At 40.7% G+C, this 22,027-nt stretch overlaps 1 protein-coding gene across 1 annotated transcript in view; it reads left to right on the top strand.

The window, feature by feature from the left end:
* Positions 1 to 22,027, top strand: part of LOC149249868 (uncharacterized) — a 93,431-nt gene that overhangs the window by 5,643 nt on the left and 65,761 nt on the right. The window lies entirely within an intron of this gene.

Raw genomic sequence — 22,027 nt, 5'->3', positions numbered from 1 at the left:
AGCCTCTCGCTTTAGAGAAAATCGCTTCCTCCACTTGTTATGTCTTCTCCTCTCCCTTAGGCTTATTTTATAATCTCCATTAAGCCAAATCCCTAACCCTAATCTCCTAAGTTATTGACAGTTGAGATTAGATCTTGCCTCACTTGAGATCAACAATTGAGATCATATCTCGAAGTCATTTAAACAATTAAATTATTTATCATTAGTACTTTGGCTTAATAGTCCACAATTATTAATTGACTTTAATTATTGTGCTTTTCTTAAGTTAGACATAGGAAAGTGTCATAAATCACTTACTCCAACAAGCAAGCACCTACAAAGGCAATCGACCATCTCCTACATGCTAATACACCAAACTCATGTAGAAGACCTTTCAAAGCTACCAATAACTTCAACACTCCCTTCTAGCAAGGAAGGGATTCTCTACTACCCCTAGCTTGTCCCTATAAAACATGGACTTCCCTTTCACTAGAGGCTTAGTGAGAATATTTGCCACCTTCTCCCCTGTGGAAATGCACTACAATCTCACAACACCTCTTTGGACCCTATCTTTGATGAAGTTATATTTGATCTTGATATGCTTGGACCTGTCATGAAACACATGATTTTCAAAGAGCTTAATGCAACCCTGATTATCATAGTGTATCACTGTTAGCCCCATCTCAAGACCATATAGCCTTATGAGCATCTTGCGAAGCCATACAGCTTCACAACTTGCCAGGCTCGCTGCCATGTACTTTGCCTCTACCGAGCTAAGCGCCACTGACTATTGCTTCCTGCTACACCATGAGATCAGGGTTGATCCTAAGCTGAAACAACATCTAGACATGGACTTTTTGTCCACAACACTCCCAACCCAATCATAATCTATGTAGCCCTGCAACTCTACTCCACCAACTCCAACATATCTCAATTTAGTGTCCATTATGTTGGAGAATGTAACTAGTTTTAGTCTTCATAATTTGTACTATTATGTATTTTTATGCAAAAAGCAAAATAAAAAGAAACAAAAAATTATTATTATTTTTCTAGATAAGCATGTTCTTCATGCTTCTAGGTTTTTGAGTCAAAAGAGTCAAAGTCCTATTTGGACCTATTGCAAAGAAAAAGGAAAAATAATTTTTTAAATATGTCTTTTTGGGTCACAAATCCCTTTAGGTGCCAAGTCAGCCTACCTGTCAAGTTGGTCCTGCCCCAATGGACATGTTTGTTCGCACCCCTTTGGACTATATAAATAGAGGAAAGATGGAGCTCATTTTAGACACACACTTGATGGATTGTGGTCTGAAATATTGCAAAGAGGATAGAGAAGAAGTGGAGGGCCAAAGTCTGAAAAATAAGTTTTCTTCTCTATGGAAATTCTGCCTTGGTACATCTCTTGTTGCTGGTCTCTTGATGAAGGATTTGCTGAGCAAAAAAGAGGGTTTGACTTGGCATTTAGAGGGTGAATTTTTCTGTGGTTATGGGTCTTGGATATCTCATTTGATCTGATTCTATAAGAAGAGAATTTTCTAGGTTTTCCCCTTGGAGGGGTTTTGCCCTGGCTTGGAGCCTATATCTTGTGTTCTTTTGTTTCTGTGATCTTCATGTTCATGTTATGGTAATTGTTTGATGAAAGAATCAAAATAAAGATTAATAAAGAAGCAAATTAAATTCACAAGCAATTAATATGGAAAGGAAAATCTAAACTAAACTACAAACCTCCCAATTTTTCAACACATTGTACCTTGCAAGGATCTCAACACATGCTTCGTTGCCACCTAATGAACCTGTCTCGGCTCCACCAAGAACTAGCTGAGAGTGTTTAGAACAAAACAAATATCGGGCCTAGTGTTGACTATATACATCAAGGACCCAATCAATTGCCTATACAATGTGGGATCCACCAATTCTCCCTCAGAAGCACTTAGCTTCTTCAAGTTGGTAGTCATAGGTGTCAACATCGACTTGCAGTCCTCCATTTGAAATCTCCTCAGGATCTCAACTACATACTTGCCCTGCCCTAGGAAAATCTCTCCTAGTTGCTACCACACCTCTAATCCCAAAAAGTAATGCATCAAGCCAATGTCCTTCATCTCAAACTTCGAAAAAAGGTCCTCGTGGCACATCCCTATGAACTGCTCCAATCCTGTCAAGAAAATATCATCAACATAAAGTACCAAGATGAGTAGCTCTCCCTCAAAAAGTACATAGTATAGGTTGGAGTCTGCCTCACTCTTGGTGAAGCCCAAACCAAGAAGATATCCATTGATCTTGGCGTACCTTGTGCGTAGAGCTTACTTCAACCCATAAAGGGCCTTCTTCAACCTGCATACATGAGACTCTCTCTCCATGCACATAAAATACTTGAGGCCGCTCAATATACACCTCTTCCTCAATCACCCCATTGAGGAAAACAATCTTCACATCCATTTGATGTATCCTCCTCCCCATCTTTGAAGCAAATGGACATGACTACTCTAATGGATGCTTATTTGGCGACAGGAGAAGGTGTTCCCTCATAATTCACTCCCTCCTTTTGGGAGAACCCTCTCACCACGAACCTCACTTTGTACTTCTCGACATTGCTATCAACTGCATGTTTGATCTTTTAGATCCATCAGAAGTGACCATTGATTTTCCCATAGGCCTCTGCACTATGTCACACACATCATTCCTCATGATGGAGCTATAATCCTCCACCATGGCATCCCTCTAGACTTGCTCATTTGCAACCTCCTCAAAAGTGGAAGGCTCAAACTCACTGATGCTCCTTGACAAAGGAAAATAATTGGAAAATCTCGGTGGTGGTGTACTCTGCTTGAAGGTGTTGCTAGGAGCCTCAACATGCTCCTCAATATCTCTCAAAGTATGTTCGGACCATCTCAGCCTTCTCCTGGTATAGCTCGAAGGAACATCTCACTTCTCCAGATCTATGGGCTGTGTATGTAATGCCCTCTATGAATTGAGGACGAATGGGATGAAGTAACCTATTGATTCCCATAGGCTATAGTCCTCCATAAAGGGGAAAACCCCTCAAAATTCCCACTGTTGGGCAAGTTTTGGGGCAATTGGACGAAGAAACCCAAAATTGGGGCTTGGAGTAAAGTTTACTCAATCATTTTAGAAGAAGAGACTCGTCTAGGAAATCTATAAATATGAGAGGGATGAATTCATTTGGGAGCATCAAGTGTGGATCATCTCATCTGTTGTTTTGAGCATTAGTTCTAAGGGCTTTAAGACCCCTTTTCCTTTGTCAACTTCGGTGGTGAAAGATTCTACCCTAGTTGACACAATTCTATCATTTTTTCACTTTGTTCTAGCACACAAATATCATATGAGATACAATGAGGTTTTCTGTTTGTTTGATGTTCTGGCGCAACGAAGGGATAAATCCTTTGAAGCAGACGTATTCTTTATCGTGGAACTAAAAAAAGGGAAAACGAAGTTCTATAGCCCCTGGTTGGGGAAAAACAGACTCTATGATTAATTGCGGGTTGGATTGAAGATCATTGTGGCATGTTCTCAAATCGCTGTGATTGATTTGCGGGTTTTTGTGGTTGACTTTAGTCATTGAAGGCTTGGTCTTGATCATCTGTGACAAATTATTGAACTTTGGAGCTTACTGTGGATCTGATGGTTTTGACGCTAAGAAGGATTGTTCAACGAAATTACATACGACACATCAGCCCGAATTCTGGGCATAACTGGGATTTTTCATAACACGAAATCTGTAACAAGGAAGTCTGTCGCAGCACAAATTTGGGTTTGAGGCTACAAACTTTTGGAGACGTAAGCATACAGGCTAGCGAGGGTTCATATGCAAAACTCGGTGTCGTTCTACAGTTTGGGCTTTGTAACAATAACCTCTCGGATTGGTGTTTAGACAACGTAATTGTATAGGTCGGCAAAGGTTCGATAATCCGGGCCCTACAACAAAAGCTCGATGTTGATAGGTGATGTAGGATTGTAGAAGGTTTGAAGCTAATCTAGGAATATTTTTATTACCCAAGCACATTTGACTTTTGTAACTCAGGATTGGTAATTAATACATGTGTCTGTCGGGAACTGTAGCGGCTCAAATTATATTTATGCATTGATTACATTACCTCAACTGGGTCATTATGTCGTGAATAATATATGGTACTATTGCATGATTGTCTCCTTGCAACATCAACTGTTCATTTGTTGTATCATTGAAAAGGAAATTTACTGATTGACAAAAATAATTAAAATTAACTGTTGTACCAAAGATGGAGAATTAGTTGCTACAGGAAAATCCTAGGGCAAAATTACCCTAGTACATTACAGCGTCCCTGCTACTGGTGCTACTGGTCCCTGCTCAACCTTAGGAGCCTTTCGCTCTAGATCATCTACCCCAATTGGGTTTCTATCATGAGACCTCCTAAAGGTTCTACCCTCCTCGAATCTAACATCCCGACTGATGATGACTCTCCTTTGTCCTGTAATGTATACTTGACAGGCCTTTGAGACCTCATTGTAGCCAACAAAAATGCCCTTATTTGGTGAGGGCTCCAGTTTAGTCCTCTTCTCTGTGGGAATGTGGACATATACTAGACTACCGAAGATGCACAGATGGCTCACATCCAGTTTCACTCTGTGAACATCTCCTTAGGAGTCATGTCCTCCAATACTCTATGAGGACTCCTGTTCTGCAAATACAATGCTGTATTGCAAGCCTCCACCCAAAAAAACATAGGCAAATCTTGATCATAGATCATTTTCTTCGCTGCTCCATTATGGTCCAATTCTTCCTCTTGGCAACCCCATTTTGCTAAGGGTTGTAAGGCACTGTGAGTTCCTTCTTGACCCCTGCCTCCCTGCAAAAATCTTGAAACTCATTGGAGGTATAGGTAATGTTATCTTCCAATTAATTGCCCAAGGGAGGACATAGTAGCCTATTTAACCCTGTAGGCTATAGTCATTTGTAAAGGGGGAACCCCATTATTAGGTAACATTAGATAATTTGGGGTAAATGGAGGGAAACCTGCAATAAAAGTCAAACTTGGGGCAAATGGAGGGAAATTTGTTAGCCACTCAACTTAAAATTAGGAGGGAAGACCCCACAGAGAATCTATAAAAAGGAGAGGGGAGATTCATTGTGATCATCATGGATTGTGGTTCTTTCTGATTTTTGGGCTGAGGCTCTTGGAGGGTTTTAAGATTCCTTTCTTTCTGATTGGTTTTGGTGGTGAAAGATTCCACCCTATTCAATCCCTTACCTTTTTGATTACAGGATAAGTCTAAGTGTAGGATCATCTTTTTGAGGCATTCTTTGTGGCAACACTTATCCATTATGTGGCAACAAGGGTTATTGAGGCAATATTTTGTGGCAGCGAAGGTTTCCGAGGCAAGTCCAAGTTGAAACCTTCCATTTTTGAGGTAGCGAGGCACTGAATAGATCACTCTATGGCAACGGACTACCTCTGAGGCCTTATTGGTGACAACGGATCGTCCATGAGGTATTTTGTGATAGCGAATTATTGAGGCAATATTTTGTGGCAGCGAAGGTTTCCGAGGCAAGTCCAAGTTGAAACCTTCCATTTTTGAGGTAGCGAGGGACTGAATAGATCACTCTATTGCAACGGACTACCTCTGAGGCCTTATTGGTGACAACGGATCGTCCATGAGGTATTTTGTGATAGCAAATCATCTCTAAGATCATATTTGTGACAACGAAATCCTCTCTGAGGCTGGTCTATGGCAATGAGTCATCCTTGAGGGTTGTATGCAATAACGGATCATCTCTGTGGTATAGTATGTGGCTCTGAGGCAAATGAAGTTTGGTTTGTGTTGATTGTGTGGTAGCGAGGAGGTAGTGGATTGCTGTTTTGGGTAGCGTGGAGGGTGGAATTCTCCTCTCTCGATGACAATGAGGTTGGAAACCTCTCCCTGAGATAAAAAGAACTGTTTGTGGCTACGGGAGGCTAACACAGGCTTGCCTGAGGTAAGGGACAATCGAGGATAAGTCCCCTGTAGCTGCGGATGACCGAGGTGCCATTCTTGAAGGCTGTTGGTAACAAAAGGTTATAAACAGAAGTTGCAAGAGTTAAGGAGGCTGACTGATTAGAGTCTGAGGCAACTAGTACTATCAACAGGGCGAAGCAACCAGCAAAGGTTGTGATGTGACTGGTGACAACAAAACTAAGATAGGGCCCCTAAATCTGTGAGGTTTAGCTACAATCAAGTAAGCTATGCGTTGATGTTTTCTATGGAACTTGTAAGACTGCAATTGCTTATTGAATCAGTTTTAGTTTTTAAACGGTTGTTTGTGGAATCAGTTGATTGTTGAGATTCTTCACTATAGTACTGTGTATCCAATTATGAGAACTTGTTAGGGTCCAACCCTAACCCATTTATTTATGTGATAAACCCAATAGGGTTGAGTCATAGTCATAGTTAGTTAAAGAGTCAATACAGCTCGTATTAATAATTGTAAGTGGTTGACTCACATTTAAGAAAGGAACCACAGTTAGTTGCAAACGGGCCATAATTAATAAATAAAGTGGTTAACCCATGTTATGCAAAGGACCACTAGTCGTTAGGTTGTTGAAGGTCATTTAGCTATAAATAGTCGTAGTTAGAAGGGAAATATCATCGAGTCTTATTTTGTGATCAAGCTCTACTTTGCTGGAGGTTGCCCCCTCGAAGAGGCAAGTGAACATTGCTTTTATCTCTGAATAATAAAATACTTGCTGTTTTTCTCATTTTATTTTGTGTCCTGGGTTGTATTTCTTCGCATATTTGGTATTCTGGAATTTTTTGCAAGTCAAGAGCATAACAAGTGGTATTAGAGCACTTTCCAGGGCCGATGGTACCTCCATTTTTGGCAGAATTTTTTTAGGCTAGAGACGTATTCCAACGTCTTTAAACCATGGGATCTGTCGTTGAGCACATAACCTTGTGGATTTGGGGTGGCATGCACGCAGGAAATACAAGAGGTGGTCACGCTTGTTGGACTCCCTTGTAACCCTTGTGGGTACTCATTTGAGTAGTAGCGCATTAGACAAAACCGCGCACAGACTGCACTTCCACGTACCCTCGGGTATATCGGAAGCCCCCTAGGCTCACCTGAAACCTCGCCTTAGATAAGTTGTCGGTTGTCTTGCTGCTACAGTACACTGAGAACAACACTCGGGGAGATTACTCGTGCATATGATAGGGTAGTCGGGTAGTACGACTAAGGGTACGGTTGATCCTCCTTAGTTAGTGCCCTGAAATATTGGGCTGAGTACTATTGTTGGACCCTTATGTATATTGCGATCTGTAGCACCTGACACTCCTTTGTGACCATAGTTCCCTCGGCTCTCTGAAGATCGCCCATTTTCTTATTTGCCAGATCAGATCCATTAGTTGGGGTTCTCCCGCCACAGTACGATTCAGATCTAGCATTTGGGGTTCTGTCGCCGCCGCACCAATCAGATCCACCAGTTGGGGTTCTACCGCCGCAGTACAATTCCGATCTAGCAGTTGGGGTTTTGTCGCCGCTGCACCAATCAAATCCACTAGTTGGGGTTCTGTCGCCGCAGTACAACTCACATTCAACAGTTGGGGTTTCGTAGGCAGATCTGACCCTCTGCGCAGTGAGGCTTGTTGCTGCTATAGTTTGGGCCCGATTTTCGCAGGACATTGGGCAGGATCAAGTTTTTTGGAATTTGGCCACTGCAGTATTGATCAGCGGGGAGTAAAACTCCGTTCGGAGTAAAAAGGGATGCTTACAAGAGACTTAGCCCATAAGATTCAGGATGACGAGCTGATCGCAGTCGTACCATTCACTTGTCAGCTTCAATTTTTTGGCAGTCCCAAATTTTTTCGAAGTGACGTCAAGTGACCGAGATCTGTGTATGGTAGAAACCAGAGCTCAAGTCATGGCCAATGAGAAGATCGAGCACCTTGAAACAAGGTTGGATACTTTCCAGGAAGAACTGCAGAAAATTTCAACATTCATTGAACACATCACTAAGAGCACATTGGGGTTGCATCAGGAGGCACATAGTATTGATGAACACCTTGAAGGAGAATCTAGCCATCATATTCACTTCCATGGAAATCACCAACATTCCCACCCTCGACCACCCAAGCTGGACATGTATAAATTTGATGGCTCTAATCCGACAGTATGGGTAGCACAAATGGAACAATATTTCATTTTGAATGATATCCGCGATGATCCAACTAAACTACGTGTGGGAGCCCTTTACTTGGACCAAGAGAGATGGAAATGGTGGCAGTGGCATGTGAAATGTTATCTCGGGAACATAACTTGGCAGGTGTTCTCAAAATCCCTTTGTGACCACTTTGACAGAGAATCTAATTTTTTGGGCCGTCTTACTAAGCTCCGACAGACAGACACAGTAAAAGACTACATTGCAGCCTTTGAGACATTGGCCATCCGAACAGAAGGTCTAGGAGATGAATTCTACTTGGAGTGTTTCATCAGTGGTCTCAAAGAAGCCATCCAAGCACATGTCCGGATGCACCACCCACCTACATGGATAGACGCTTGCACAAAGGTTGTCGAAGTGGAACTTGCTTTAGCTGCCCAGTCTACTCGTCCAAATTTCATAGCCAAGGGGCGTTCCACCCAGGCTCAGGGCCCTACCCAAACACTTAAGGTTCAAAAGGTGTCTCCAGCAGAAATGGCTGAAAGAAGAAAACAAGGATTGTGCTACTACTGTGATGACAAATACTCCTCGGGGCATAAATGCAAGGAACCAAAATTCTTTCAAATTGATGTTATTGATCACAGCTCATCGGAGGAAGCCCCACCCCTTGGGGGGCCAGAGGACGAAGTTGAGGAACCCAACAGGACAATGATCTCACAGCTACGCTAGATGAACCAGTTATCTCGCTACATGCTTTGGCGGGCATTTCTGCGCCCCAAACTCTCAAAATCAGAGGCTTTCTTAAACATCGCCCTGTAGTAGTATTGATTGATAGTGGCAACACTCATAACTTTATCCATAAGCGAGTCGCTGAAGCTGTTCATTTTTTTGTAAGGGCAGTCTCTAATTTCCAGGTCCTTATTGTTGATGGGGGGACAATGAAATGTGAAGGCCGTTGTGAAAATATTAAACTTCAGATGGGAGACTACCACCTAAAGACCCACATGTTTGCAATTAACATGGGTGGTTGTGACATTGTCTTGGGTGCTGAATGGCTTAGCACACTTGGCCCAATCACAATGGACTTCTAGGAGTTATATATGAGCATTAAACAGAATGACCACATTCATACACTCCGTGGACTCCAGGCAGGTGCTCCTTCTATCATTAGCTCGCATCGAATGGAAAAGTTGTTGAAAAAGGGCCATCATGGAGTCATCGCCTAGTTTAATGCCATCCAGGCCATAAAATCCACTACTCTTCATATTCATCCTGAGATGCAATAGGTCTTAAATCGTCACCAACAGGTCTTTGACAAACCTAAAGAGCTTCCACCCTCTAGAGGGGAACATGATCATAGCATCACTTTGGTCCCAGGGGCCCAATCGCCGAATGTGCGCCCATATCGATATCCTTTCGCCCAAAAGAATGAAATTGAAAAAATCATCAAGGAACTCCTTGAAGCAGGTGTTATTCGTCCTAGCATTAGTCCTTATTCATCACCAGTGGTCATGGTGCTAAAGAAAGATGGGGAATGGCGCATGTGTCCGGACTTTTGGGCCCTCAACAAGCTCACTGTCAAAGACAAATTCCCTATTCCGGTTGTTGATGATCTGCTTGATGAACTACATGGTGCTCAATTCTTTACCAAGCTAGATCTTCGCTCTGGCTATCACCAAATACGCATGAAATAAGTAGACATTCCCAAGACTGCTTTCCGAACTCATGAAGGCCATTATGAATTCTTGGTCATGCCATTTGGTCTCTGTAATGCTCCATCTACTTTTCAAAGCCTCATGAATCACCTGTTGAAACCATATCTCCGAAAATTTGTCCTCATTTTCTTTGATGACATTCTCATCTACAACCTAACCTGGGAAAAACATCTTCATCATGTAGACTTGATCTTGCAACTGCTCGGAATCACAAATTATTTGTCAAATTGTCCAAGTGCTCTTTTGGCGTGGAAGAAGTCGAGTATTTGGGACACATTGTGGGTCATGAAGGTGTTAGGGTTGATCCCAAAAAGATACAGGTAATGTAAGATTGGCCCCAATTAAAAACCTTGAAGAGTTTGAGGGGATTCTTGGGTCTCACCGGCTACTATTGCAAATTTGTCTGCAATTATGGTTGCATTGCTAGACCCCTCACTAACCTTCTCAAGAAAAATTCATTCCTCTGGACTGATGCAACACAACAGGCGTTTGTGGCTCTCAAACAAGCCATGTGTTCCACTCCAGTATTGGCACTACCCGACTTCACCAAATCTTTTATGATTGAATGTGATGCTTCAGGTACTGGTATTGGTGTTGTCTTAATGCAAGAAGGTCGACCCTTGGCTTTCACCAACCAACAACTGAGTGGGAAACATCTGGGACAATCTACCTATGAGAAAGAGATGATGGCCATCTTACATGCAGTAGATACCTGGCGACCATACTTATTGGGGCGGTGTTTCCAAATCCGCACAGACCATCAAAGCCTCAAATATTTTTTGGAGCAACATCTATCCTCGCCACAACAAAATAAATGGTTGGTCAAAATGTTGGGATATGATTATGAGATAATTTACAAGAAAGGGCGTGATAATGTAGTAGCAGATGTTTTATCTTGCCAATTTGAGGATGAAAACACCCTGCTATTAATCTCTCTTCCCATACCAAATTGGATTGAAGAAGCCCACAAGGAATGGTTTTCACACCCCTCTCTCTTCCAACTCATTAATAACTTGAGAGCAGATCCTAATTCCTCAGTTGGCTACTCTTGGAAGGATGAGATTCTTCGCTACAAGGATTGAGTAGTTATATCGCCGACATCCTTCCTTAAAACTTGCTTTTTGGCAGAGTTTCTCTCATCTCCCACTGCAAGGCATGCAGGCTTTTAGAAGACTTATGCTCGCACTCGTCATTCTTTCTTTTGGATGGGCATGAAAACTAACATTCTTACTTTTGTAGCTGAATGTGATGTGTTTCAATGTCACAAAGGAGAAACAATCAAGTTACCAGGAACCTTACAACCATTGCCAATCCCTGCCTCCATCTGGACAGATGTTTCTATGGATTTCATTACTGGTCTCCCGAAGTCGGGCAACAAATCCATCATCATGGTGGTTGTGGATAGACTTTCTAAATATGCTCATTTTTGCGCTCTACCCCACCCATTTACCCCCACTTTGGTGGCTCAAGCTTTCATGGACTAGATCTTCAAACTGCATGGCATGCCAACGTCCATTGTGTTTGATCGTGACCCGACTTTCACCAACAAATTTTGGCAAGAACTTTTCAAGCTACAAGGCACCCAACTCCAACTAAGTACTGCCTATCATCCCCAAACTGATGGTCAAATTGAAGCAGTCAACAAATGTTTGGAGACATACCTATGGTGCTTCACTTCAGAAAAGCAACATCAATGGGTACAGTGGCTACCTTTAGCTGAATGGTGGTATAATACTAACTATCATGAAGCCACCAAGATGACTCCATATGAAGTAGTGTATGGCCAACTCCCACCTTCACCTATTTCTTATATCCCTGGATGCTCTAAGGTGCAAGCAGTTGATCAACTCCTACAGAACCATGCCACCATGATAGCTCATCTCAAAGATCAAGTTCAGAATCGAATGAAGCAACAGGCAGACCAACATCGTTTAGAGCGCAAAGATTCGTTGATTTTTGCCCAAATGTTCGAATCCTACGAATCGGGTTCGATTTGACCTAATTCGAATCCAATTTTCGTGACACGACGTGTCCTAATGGGATGCGATCGAATTCGGATCGTGTTCCATTAGGACACATCGTGTCACGAAAACCAGATTTGAATCCGACGAAAAGGAACCCGCGGGCCATTAAAGAGGGTGCATTTTTAATTTTCTTTACCATTTTCTCTCATTCCTTTTGCAAATAGTGAGCTGTGGGTTTGCTGTTAGAAGTTTGGAGTAAGGAGCCAAGGGTTTGGAGCACTTTCAAGGAGATTTAAGCACCAGGTAAGTGCATTTCATCTCTATTTTTTTCATTTCTATTACAACAGTTTGTATATGCATTTCTTTTACAAATTTGTGCATGTTTTGTTTATTTTTTTTTTACAGTGTTCATGGCTCAATCAAGGGCAGCAGGTAGGGGGCAAAGGAAGGGGAAGAATGTCCCCATTGGAGATGCCCCTCCTCTCCCAATATCATCAGAGTCTGTTGCAAGTAATGTTGAGGGAAGACTTCCTCCTAAAGGTAACATTGAGAAATATCCCTTGTGGAAATATGTCACAAGAGAGGATGGGCCAAGCAGCAAGGGGAAGGGAGGAGGCAATGTGCATTGGAGATGCAACTTTTGCCACAGTACTTTCACAAGCACATATTTTCGTGTGAAAGGCCATTTGTTGGCTTTACCAGGTTGTGGAGTTGGAGCTTGTACACAAGTTCCTTTACAAAAGAGGAAAGAAATGGAAAAAGAGTTCACTGTTGGTATGGCAAATGTGGCTGCAAAATCAAGAAAAACCAAGAATGATGACCCCCTTCCATTTTTGAGGAAAGACACCACCAAATTTCCATTTGAGAGTTCTATTGGGGGACAAGCAGCAAAAAGAAAGGCAATTTCACTTGGTCCAATGGACAAGATTTTTCAAAAAGAGAAACGGGAAGAGCTTGATCTCACCATTGCCTTTTTTTTCTATCAAAACTTCATATCCTTTAATGTTGCACGCTCACCTCTATTTATTGAGATGTGCCGAGCTCTAACTCACGGGTCTCCATCATGGTATGTGCCTCTTGGTTCAGAGAAGCTTAGAACCACATTGTTGACGAAGGCAAAAAAAGAGTGCAAAAAATGTTTGAGCCTATTAAAGCATCATGGCCAACATCTGGGGTTAGCATTGTTTCTGATGGATGGATAGATCCAACTCGACACCCACTCATCAACTTCATGGTGTCTTCCTTGAATGGTTCAGTTTTCTTGAAAGCAATGGATACACTTGGAGAATACAAGGATGCACTGTAGGAATTTATAGGGTAAGTTCCTCATATAGAACACCAAAGGACACCGTTCACAAACAGATCACAGATCAATACACCAGTATTCTTGACGTGGTTAAAACCCTCAAAGAGGGAAACAGTCCACGGCCTGAGCCAACGCGGCCACTTCAGGCAATTTATTAATAAAAGAAAGAAAATTTACATAAGCTTCTCTCATGAACGGTCACTCTACAAATGACCCTCCATGCTCTTTAAATAGAGATCATGGACCAATCAGGTGTTAAGCCACGGATCAAGCGTCTGTAATACCGAGGAGAGAATGAATCATTAGATCACTTCATGTCTAGAACATATCGTGACCGTCGGATTGTAAGTTACAAATGTACATAGTAAAGAAACACACTTTACCTAACTCTACACTAGACAAAGTTATGCTTAACTATTTCCTATGTGTCGGAATTAAATTAAGTTTGGAAGGGGGGGTTTAAATATAACATTATCATTCACTTCCGCACATTCACGCACTTTGTCGGCGTCTTCAACAACTTTTCTTCAAAAAACCATAACTTCTTCATCCAGAAGCCGTTTTCAGAGCCGTTTTTTTTAATCGGCTTAATTTTTCGAGATATTTCCATTGGAACACTTAGTTTCAGCATCTACAGTGTTAGTTTCTGTTAAAATTGAAAGTCCATGCCAAGTTGTTCTTGATAGCACCAACTACTTCCAATGGTGGCCCTACATTGTGGATTTACTTAGAAGTAAAGGTCTTTACAGAATAGCTTCAGGCCATGAAACTAAACCTAAAGATGAAGATAAGGCAGCCAAATGGGAAAATAGGAAAGATCAAGCACGTGGGTTAATAGGGATGTCTATTTCTCCAGACCTTAGATTCCATATCGCAAAACTTGATATCCCTAATGAAGCAATGAAACAACTCACTGAACTTTTTAGAATTAAAAATGAAATTAGAGCCCATTAACTCGAAAATGAGTTGCTACATTGGACCCCAATAATTTTTCTTCCATTGAAGATTTTTTGTCCAAGTTCAAGACCCTTAGATTTCTCTTGGAAGGTGTTAAGGTTAAGAAAGAAGATGGTAGCCTTATCTATTCCATTCTTACTAAGTTGGGACCAGCCTACTATGTGTTTGTTTCCACCTTCCATTCGACTAGAGAAGCCTTCATCTCTCTAGGACAAGACTACAAGTCCCCCTCTTTTGATGCCTTTTGTGATTTTTTAATAAGAGAACAAGAAAAACTCTTACATCTTGGTCTTCTTAATCTTGGAAACTCTTCTAAGAAAGCCTTAGCTGCCCAACAATAACCAAATTCAAAGAATCCTAAGAAGCAGTATCCTAAAAAGAATGGTCCTAAACCAAACAAGGGTCCTAAGCAATTTCAGTCTCAAAATGAAAAATCAATTCAACAAAATGATAAGGAAAATAAAAACAAAGGGAAGAAGACTGATAGACATTGCAACTTTTGTAATCAAGATGGCCACTTAGAATCCAAATGCTTTAAGAAGATGGAAGCCTTGGAAGCAGCAATGAAGAAGCATAACATCCATTTGGAGCATTCTTCAACTTCAACTTCATATTCAGGAATAACACTTTCTGCATGTGGTTGTCAAGCATCTCGGTCTGGTTATGCACTAAATGTATCTTTTTCTTCTTATTCTCATGAGTGGCTGATTGATTCTGGAGCTTCTTATCACATGGCCAAAAGCAAAGCCATGTTTTCTTCTTTAAATGATTGTAACACCAAAAATATATATGTTGGTGATGATAGATCTCTTAGTGTTGTAGGGACTGGAACTATTCATCTAGACAATGGTCAATTTAATGATGTATTATGTGTTTCAACCTTATCTTGCAACCTTCTATTTGTATATCAGATAACTGATTCAGGTGAAGGTAAAATCGATGAATTCCCACCTCATGATGTTGTAATTAAGGACCTAAGAGATCCTAGACAGATTTTAGCTATTGGCATTGCTGATGATTCTACAAGGTTGTATAAGTTTAACAACTTTGGGTCATCAACTCTTCCCTCGGTATTTGTTGTTCATAATGATGAAGTGAGCAAACTTTGGCATGAGCGATTTGGTCACTTAAATTATCGCTCCCTTCAAAATCTATGTAAAGAAAAAATGGTGACAGGTCTTCCTATGGTATCTTGCAGAGATGGTGTTTGTTCCGGATGTGTACTCGAAAAACACCATCGGGATAGTTTTGAAAAACATGCCTCTTGGCACACCTCAGCGCCTTTACAGCGTGTGCATAGTGATTTATGTGGTCCACTTCCAGTTGTTTCATTCTCTGGCTACAAGTATTTTTGAACTTTCATTGATGATTTCTCCAGACTCACTTGGGTATACTTCTTAAAACTCAAGAGTGAAGTATTTAACATGTTCTTGGCCTTTAAGGCCTTTGTTGAGAAACAATCTGGACATCAAATTCTTAAGCTAAGATCTGATAATAGCGGAGAATATGTTAACAACAAATTCATCAACTTTTGCACTGAGCATGGAATTCAAATGCAACATACTGTTCCATATACTCCACAACAAAATGGTGTAGCTGAAAGGAAGAATTGCACCTTAAAGGAAATGGCTAATTGTATGCTTCAATCTAAAGGACTTAGTCTTAATTTTTGGGCAGAAGCAATTAATTGTGCAAATTACATAGTAAATCGCACTCCTACTAAGGTTTTAAAGAATATCACTCCAGAAGAAGCATGGAGCTCAATTAAACCAGATGTAAGTCACTTTTGTGTTTTTGGAAGTGAAGCATGGGCCCATATTCCAGATGAGAAACATAAAGCTTTAGAACCTAACAGTGAAAAATGTATTTTTGTTGGATATTCTGAAGATGTCAAAGGATATAGACTTATTCCACTTATGTCCAAAAATGTTATTATTAGAAGAGATGTAAAGTTTGCTGAAAATATATCGGCCTACGAGCCTAGTTCGGCGGATGTGCCATCTCTCTATATCCCTTCTACTTCTGAAAACATTTCTTCTTCAGATGATGATAGCGAGGATGACAATACCCCCCACCTTCTCAGGATCCTCCTTCAGTGCCTCAGCTTCCAAAATGGGTCCGTGCTACTTGGGATGTAGCAGGTGCTCTTGTAGGTGATCCTACAGATCAACGATGTACACATTCTCAGTTCGATAGAGCCTCTCCTTTACTGGCTCAAGCTTCAGCGAATCATGATCTTGACACCTTTGCAGAAGCTTCAGGCCATCCAGATTGGGGCGTAGCTATGAATGAAGAATATCGTTCATTATTGGCAAATGATACATGGGATCTTGTTTCTCTTCCAAAGGGACGAAAACTTGTTAGATGCAAATGGGTTTACAGAACCAAGTATGGACCAGATGGAAAAGTTGATAAACATAAAGCTCGTCTTGTTGCTAAGGTTTTTCACCAGTTGAAGGCATTGACTATACTGAAACCTTCCCCCTTGTTGCGAAAATGAACTCTATCTGCCTTGTTCTTTCCCTTGCTGCCTCTTTCAAATGGGAAGTCCATCAGATGGATGTTAAATCTGCTTTCTTGCATGGGGACTTGCATGAAGAAATCTATATGGAACAACCTCCTGGCTTTATACAAACAGACTCCAGCATTGTATGTCGGCTTAAGAAATCCCTTTATGGTCTCAAGCAAGCCCCTAGGGCTTGGTATGCCAAAATGGATAGCTTTATTTTAGATACTGGCTTTTCTAGGTGTCATTCTGACAATACTGTCTACACCAAGAAAGTGGGTAAGTCTCTTATCATTCTTGTTCTTTATGTTGATGATCTTATTCTTACTGGTAGTGATCCCAACCTTATAAACCATGTGAAGTCCAGCCTTAAAAAGAAGTTTGAAATGACAGACTTATGACACTTGCATTATTTTCTTGGTCTTCAAGTCTTTCAATCCAAGGAAGGTATTTCCCTTTCCCAGTCCAAGTATGCCTGTGATCTTCTACAACAATTTCACATGGAAGATTGTAAGCCAACCCCTTCTCCCTTTCAGTTTGGAGCCAAACTTTCAGTCACTTGTACTTCCTCTGAAGTTGATGCTACCTTATACCGTCAGCTTGTAGGAAAACTTTTGTATCTGACACATACCTGTCCTGCCCTTTCCTTTGTTGTTGGCCTTATTGCTCGGTTTATGCAATACCCACAAGAAAGTTATTGGAAAGCAGCGAAAAGAATACTCCGTTATGTTTGAGGTACAGTTCAGTTTGGGATTAATTACAGTGCAAAAGCATCTCCTCTATTGGTTGGTTTCACTGATTCCGATTGGGCTGGTGACCCTGATGATCGAAAGTCTATTGCAGGCTTGATAACTGGATTCGTCCTATAGGCCCCACGAATCCCAAATCCAGCGTGTCCAACGCGATTCTGCCCTGATTCGTGTCCAAAAACCATGACATGTCGTGTCCTTTCCTGACTCGTCAAATCCGAGGTCGTGTTACAATTTTGGCAGTGTGTCCTGTTTTCCAGGACTCGTTAGGCGGCAAAAATGACCTGCACGGGTATGAAAAGGCCGCATTTGGTCATTACAACCATGCATATTTTCATTTGGCTAGCGTTTTGGCAGCTTAATGATCAAGTCTAGGCCCCAGTATTGATATGCTATTCATGGTAATGTTAAATTCTTAGAGTAAAAGTGACATTCTCCTTAATCTTCATTTTCGTCCTTTTACTTAAATTTTTAACATTACCATGAAATGACTTAGGATGTTTGAGAGTGGTTCCGGCCTCATTGGATTTCATATGGAGAAAGTAGAATTTTAGATTTCATTCAAAATCCAGCAGACTTATCAGTTTTTCAGGATTTTAGGATTGGGGGATTGCAATGTTTCCATTGAATTTTGTCATGTATTAGGGTATGGAACTCGTATTTAATCAAGAGCACCAATCCCTCTATGTACCTTGATGTTAGTGACATTGGTTGTCGAACTCCTGTATCATGACCCTCCTAAAAATGTACGCATCACTCAAACAAAATCTTGATTTGACATGTTATGCTTGTTCTATCTTATGTTAATGCTTAAAGAGTGATATTAATGACAAAGATCCCTATATAGATACAGAGGTAATGACAAAGATACCTCTGGATATTAATGCCTAGAGGGTGATATTAATGACAAAGATCTTGATTTTCCAACAAGACTAAAAAATTAGACATTTCTCGTGGTGGCAAGAGGGCCAAGCATAAGATATAGATAATAGATTGACATGTATTTGAATTTTGTATGTACTATGCATGCTAATAGCTATAGATGAAGATCTATATTTGAAATCAATAAATTTGTATCATTAATTAAAATTTGTGTAAGAAATATCTAATTTTATATATATATATATATATATATATATATATATATATATATATATATTTTAATAAAATAATATATAACGAATCCTACGTGTCCTTTTCCGGGGGGTCAACATGTCCGAATCCGACACCACGAATCTCGAATCCTACGTGTCCCGAATCCTCATGTCAGGTGACTTAGACTGCAGGTTATGTCTTCACTCTTGGTTCTGGACCTATTACATGGGCTTGTAAGAAACAAAGTGCCATTTTTCTTTCTTCAGCAGAAGCAGAGTATCGTGGCGCCGTAGAAGCTAGTAAGGAAACCCTGTGGCTTCATCAGATCCTGTCAAAGTTTGGCTTTCAGCAGCAGCATCTGACTACACTTTGGTGTGATAATCAAAGTGCCATTCAACTATGCAAAGATCCAGTCCAACATCAGCGCAGCAAACACATTGAACTACACATGCACTTCATCAGAAAGCTCATTCATGACCAAGTTCTTGAAGTGCAATATTGTTCAATCGATGATCAAGTTGCAGACATATTTACAAAGGCTCTCACAGAGGCGAAGTTTACTAAACTTCGATTTATGGTCGGAGTTCAGGAAGTTGTCACTAAGGGGGGATAGGTTCTAATGCCTCCTTCCTTCTCCTATTGTGTCATATTTGTACATCTTTCAATCCTATCCCAAGTTGTTCTTAAAGGGGGATGTTAGGATATTCCGACACATAGGAAATAGTTAAGTATAACTTGGTCTACTATAGAGTTAAGTAAAGTGTGTTTCTTTACTATGTACATTTGTAACTTACAATCAGACGGTCACGATATGTTCTAGACATGAAGTGATCCGGCAGTTCATTCTCTCCTCGGTATTACCGACACTTGATCCGTGGCTTAACACTTGATTGGTCCATGATCTCTATTTAAAGAGCATGGATGGTCATTTGTAGGGTGACCGGTCATGAGAGAAACTTATGTAAATTTTCTTTCTTTTATTAATAAATTGCCTGAAGTGGCTGCGTTGGCTTAGGTCGTGGACTATTTCCCTCTTTGAGGGTTTAAACCACGTCAAGAATACTGGTGTATTGATCTGTGATCTGTTTGTGAGCGGTGTCCTTTGGTGTTCTATCTGAGGAACTTACCCTGTAAATTCCTACATGCACAATTTATGGGTGAGTTGTTTATTAAAGTTATTGAAGATGTAGGTGTTGATTCTTGTGTGCAAATAATTACAGATAATGCACTTGTTTGCAAGGTTGCTAGCATGATTGTGGAAGCTAAATATCCACAAGTGTTTTGGACACCTTGCATTGTCCATTCATTGAACTTAGCACTGAAATCCATTGCTTTTGATGTGCTTTGGATTGGTAACATTATTGAGGATGCACGACATATTCGTAGCTTTGTGCAAAATCATACAAATGCCTTCACTATGTACAAGGAGTACAACAATATATCATTGTTAAAGATTGCTGATACACGGTTGGCCTCTTCATTCATCATGTTGAAGAGGTTGAGGGAGGTCAAGACTGCTCTTGGGGCCATGGTTATTTACGAGTTTTGGTCTTTTTGGAGAAAGACAAATCAACTAGCCTCTAAAAGAGTGAAGGACACAGTGCTAGATGATGCTTGGTGGGAGAGGGTAGATCTAATTATTCAGATCATGGACCCTATCATTTCTTTGCTTCGATTTGCAGATATGGACAAACCTGTCCTAGGAAAGGCTTATGAGTGATGGGATTCCATGATTGACTCTGTGAGGAGCATTATTCTACAGAGTGAGTGCCTCGAGTATGAGACATCACCAGAGGCGTTCTGTGGTACTATACAGGATATTCTTGTCAGCAGATGGGACAAGAATTGCACACCTTTACATTGTTTGGCTCACTCATTGAACCCATAATACTATAGCCATGAGTGGCTGAATGGTGGACCTTCTCGCAGATTCCCTCCTCACATGGATGGTGAAATCTCACAGGGGAGGAAAGATGCATTTAGGCGGGTTTTTCAGGATAGAGCATTGCTTGATGAGGTGGAGGATGCCTTTGCAGAGTTTAGCACTGGCACTGGTCGATTTGCAGGATATGATGTGATTAGAGACAGGGGGGCTAAGAAGCCCTATTCTTGGTGGGCAAATCATGGGGCAACAAGCCCTCCTCTTCAGCAGTTAGCCATGAGACTCCTCTCTTAGGTGATTTCATCCTCTTGTTGCGAGAGGAATTGGAGCACATATGGGAATTTGTATAGTGTGAAGAAGAGCAGGCTTGAGCAGTCCAGGTCAGAGACAATGGTGTATGTGCACACCAACCTTCGTCTTATTTACAGGCAGAGGGAAGAGTGGTTGAAGGAAAAGACAAATATGTGGGATGACTTTCTTGATGATATGGGTCTGGACATCAGTGTTGAGTTGGCATTGACCAACATGGATCTCAATGATCCAGTGCTAGAGCCTGTTAGATTTGATGACAATGATATTGTAGAGGGGTCATCCTCCACACCAACAGATGTTGAGGCGACTATGGATACAGGGGAGGAGGAGGATGCAGAGGAGAGCAGTGGTGGCCATGATGATGACGATAGTGATGTTGATTCTGATGATGACTATGAGGATTGATGACTCATGAGTCATGGGCTACCCACTACCTCGAGGCTTGTATACCTGTATTTGTTTTGTATTTTCTATTTCTATTTGCCATTGGCATTGCACTACCTATGTAACGCATTTTGATTTGATGACTTAATGAGAAAACTACAGTTGTTAGTGTCTTTATCTTACTATCTTGTCTTTCTCTTGTTGGATCATTGATGAATTGAATATGTAGTATGATTTATCATTTATGAATTTAGAATTTATGATTCATTGATTTATCATTTATGATTTATGTGACATGTATTTGAATTTTGTATGTACTATGCATGCTATAATGTTACTAACTTACTTTGTAAACAGTAAAAATTACATCTAGATGAAGATCTATGTTTGAAATCAATGAATCTGTATCATTAATGAGAATTTGTGTAAGAAATATCTAATTCTATATATATATATATATATATATAATAAAATAATATATAATGAATCCTAGGTGTCCTATTCTGGGGGGTTAACGTGTCCGAATCTGAATCCCGAATCCCCATATCCTACGAATCCCGAATCCCCGTGTCAGGTTACTTAGATCAACTCCGAGTCATTACCCTGATAGGCAGGCCATTGTCCTAATGAAAATGGAAGCCTTCAATATATGTTCTCTTATGAAGTCTAATTGTACAATCTACAAGTGCAAGACTCGTAGTCATTATGTTGATGAAAAGAATGACTTTGAAGATGACATTACAAATTTAGAGAGCCCTTTTTTCCTCTAATTCCTTTCGAACTGTTTCAAGCATCTCTTGCCAGGTTTCTGAGAAAGGGGATGACACAAGAATCTTTTTTGACAAGCTGACAAGCCAACATAAATTCAATATTCTACTTTAAGGCAAATTTCTCAAAGAGAAGAATCTACCCTAGATGGACCTTACCGAAAAGTGCCATTACAGTGAACAAAATTCCTTATTCTAGATCTGTAGCTAGAGAAATTTATGTGCTTGAATTGAAATTGAAATTACCAAATAAACGTTTACTGATTGCAGAATACCTTTCATTGA

This window comes from Pinus tabuliformis, chromosome 7 (genome assembly GCF_031772625.1).
Source record: "Pinus tabuliformis cultivar Carrire ecotype Pingquan chromosome 7, CPIR1, whole genome shotgun sequence".
Classification (NCBI taxonomy): Eukaryota; Viridiplantae; Streptophyta; class Pinopsida; order Pinales; family Pinaceae; genus Pinus; species Pinus tabuliformis.
The sequence above is the reverse complement of the archived record's forward strand: the minus strand, read 5'-3'. Positions and strand labels throughout refer to the sequence as shown.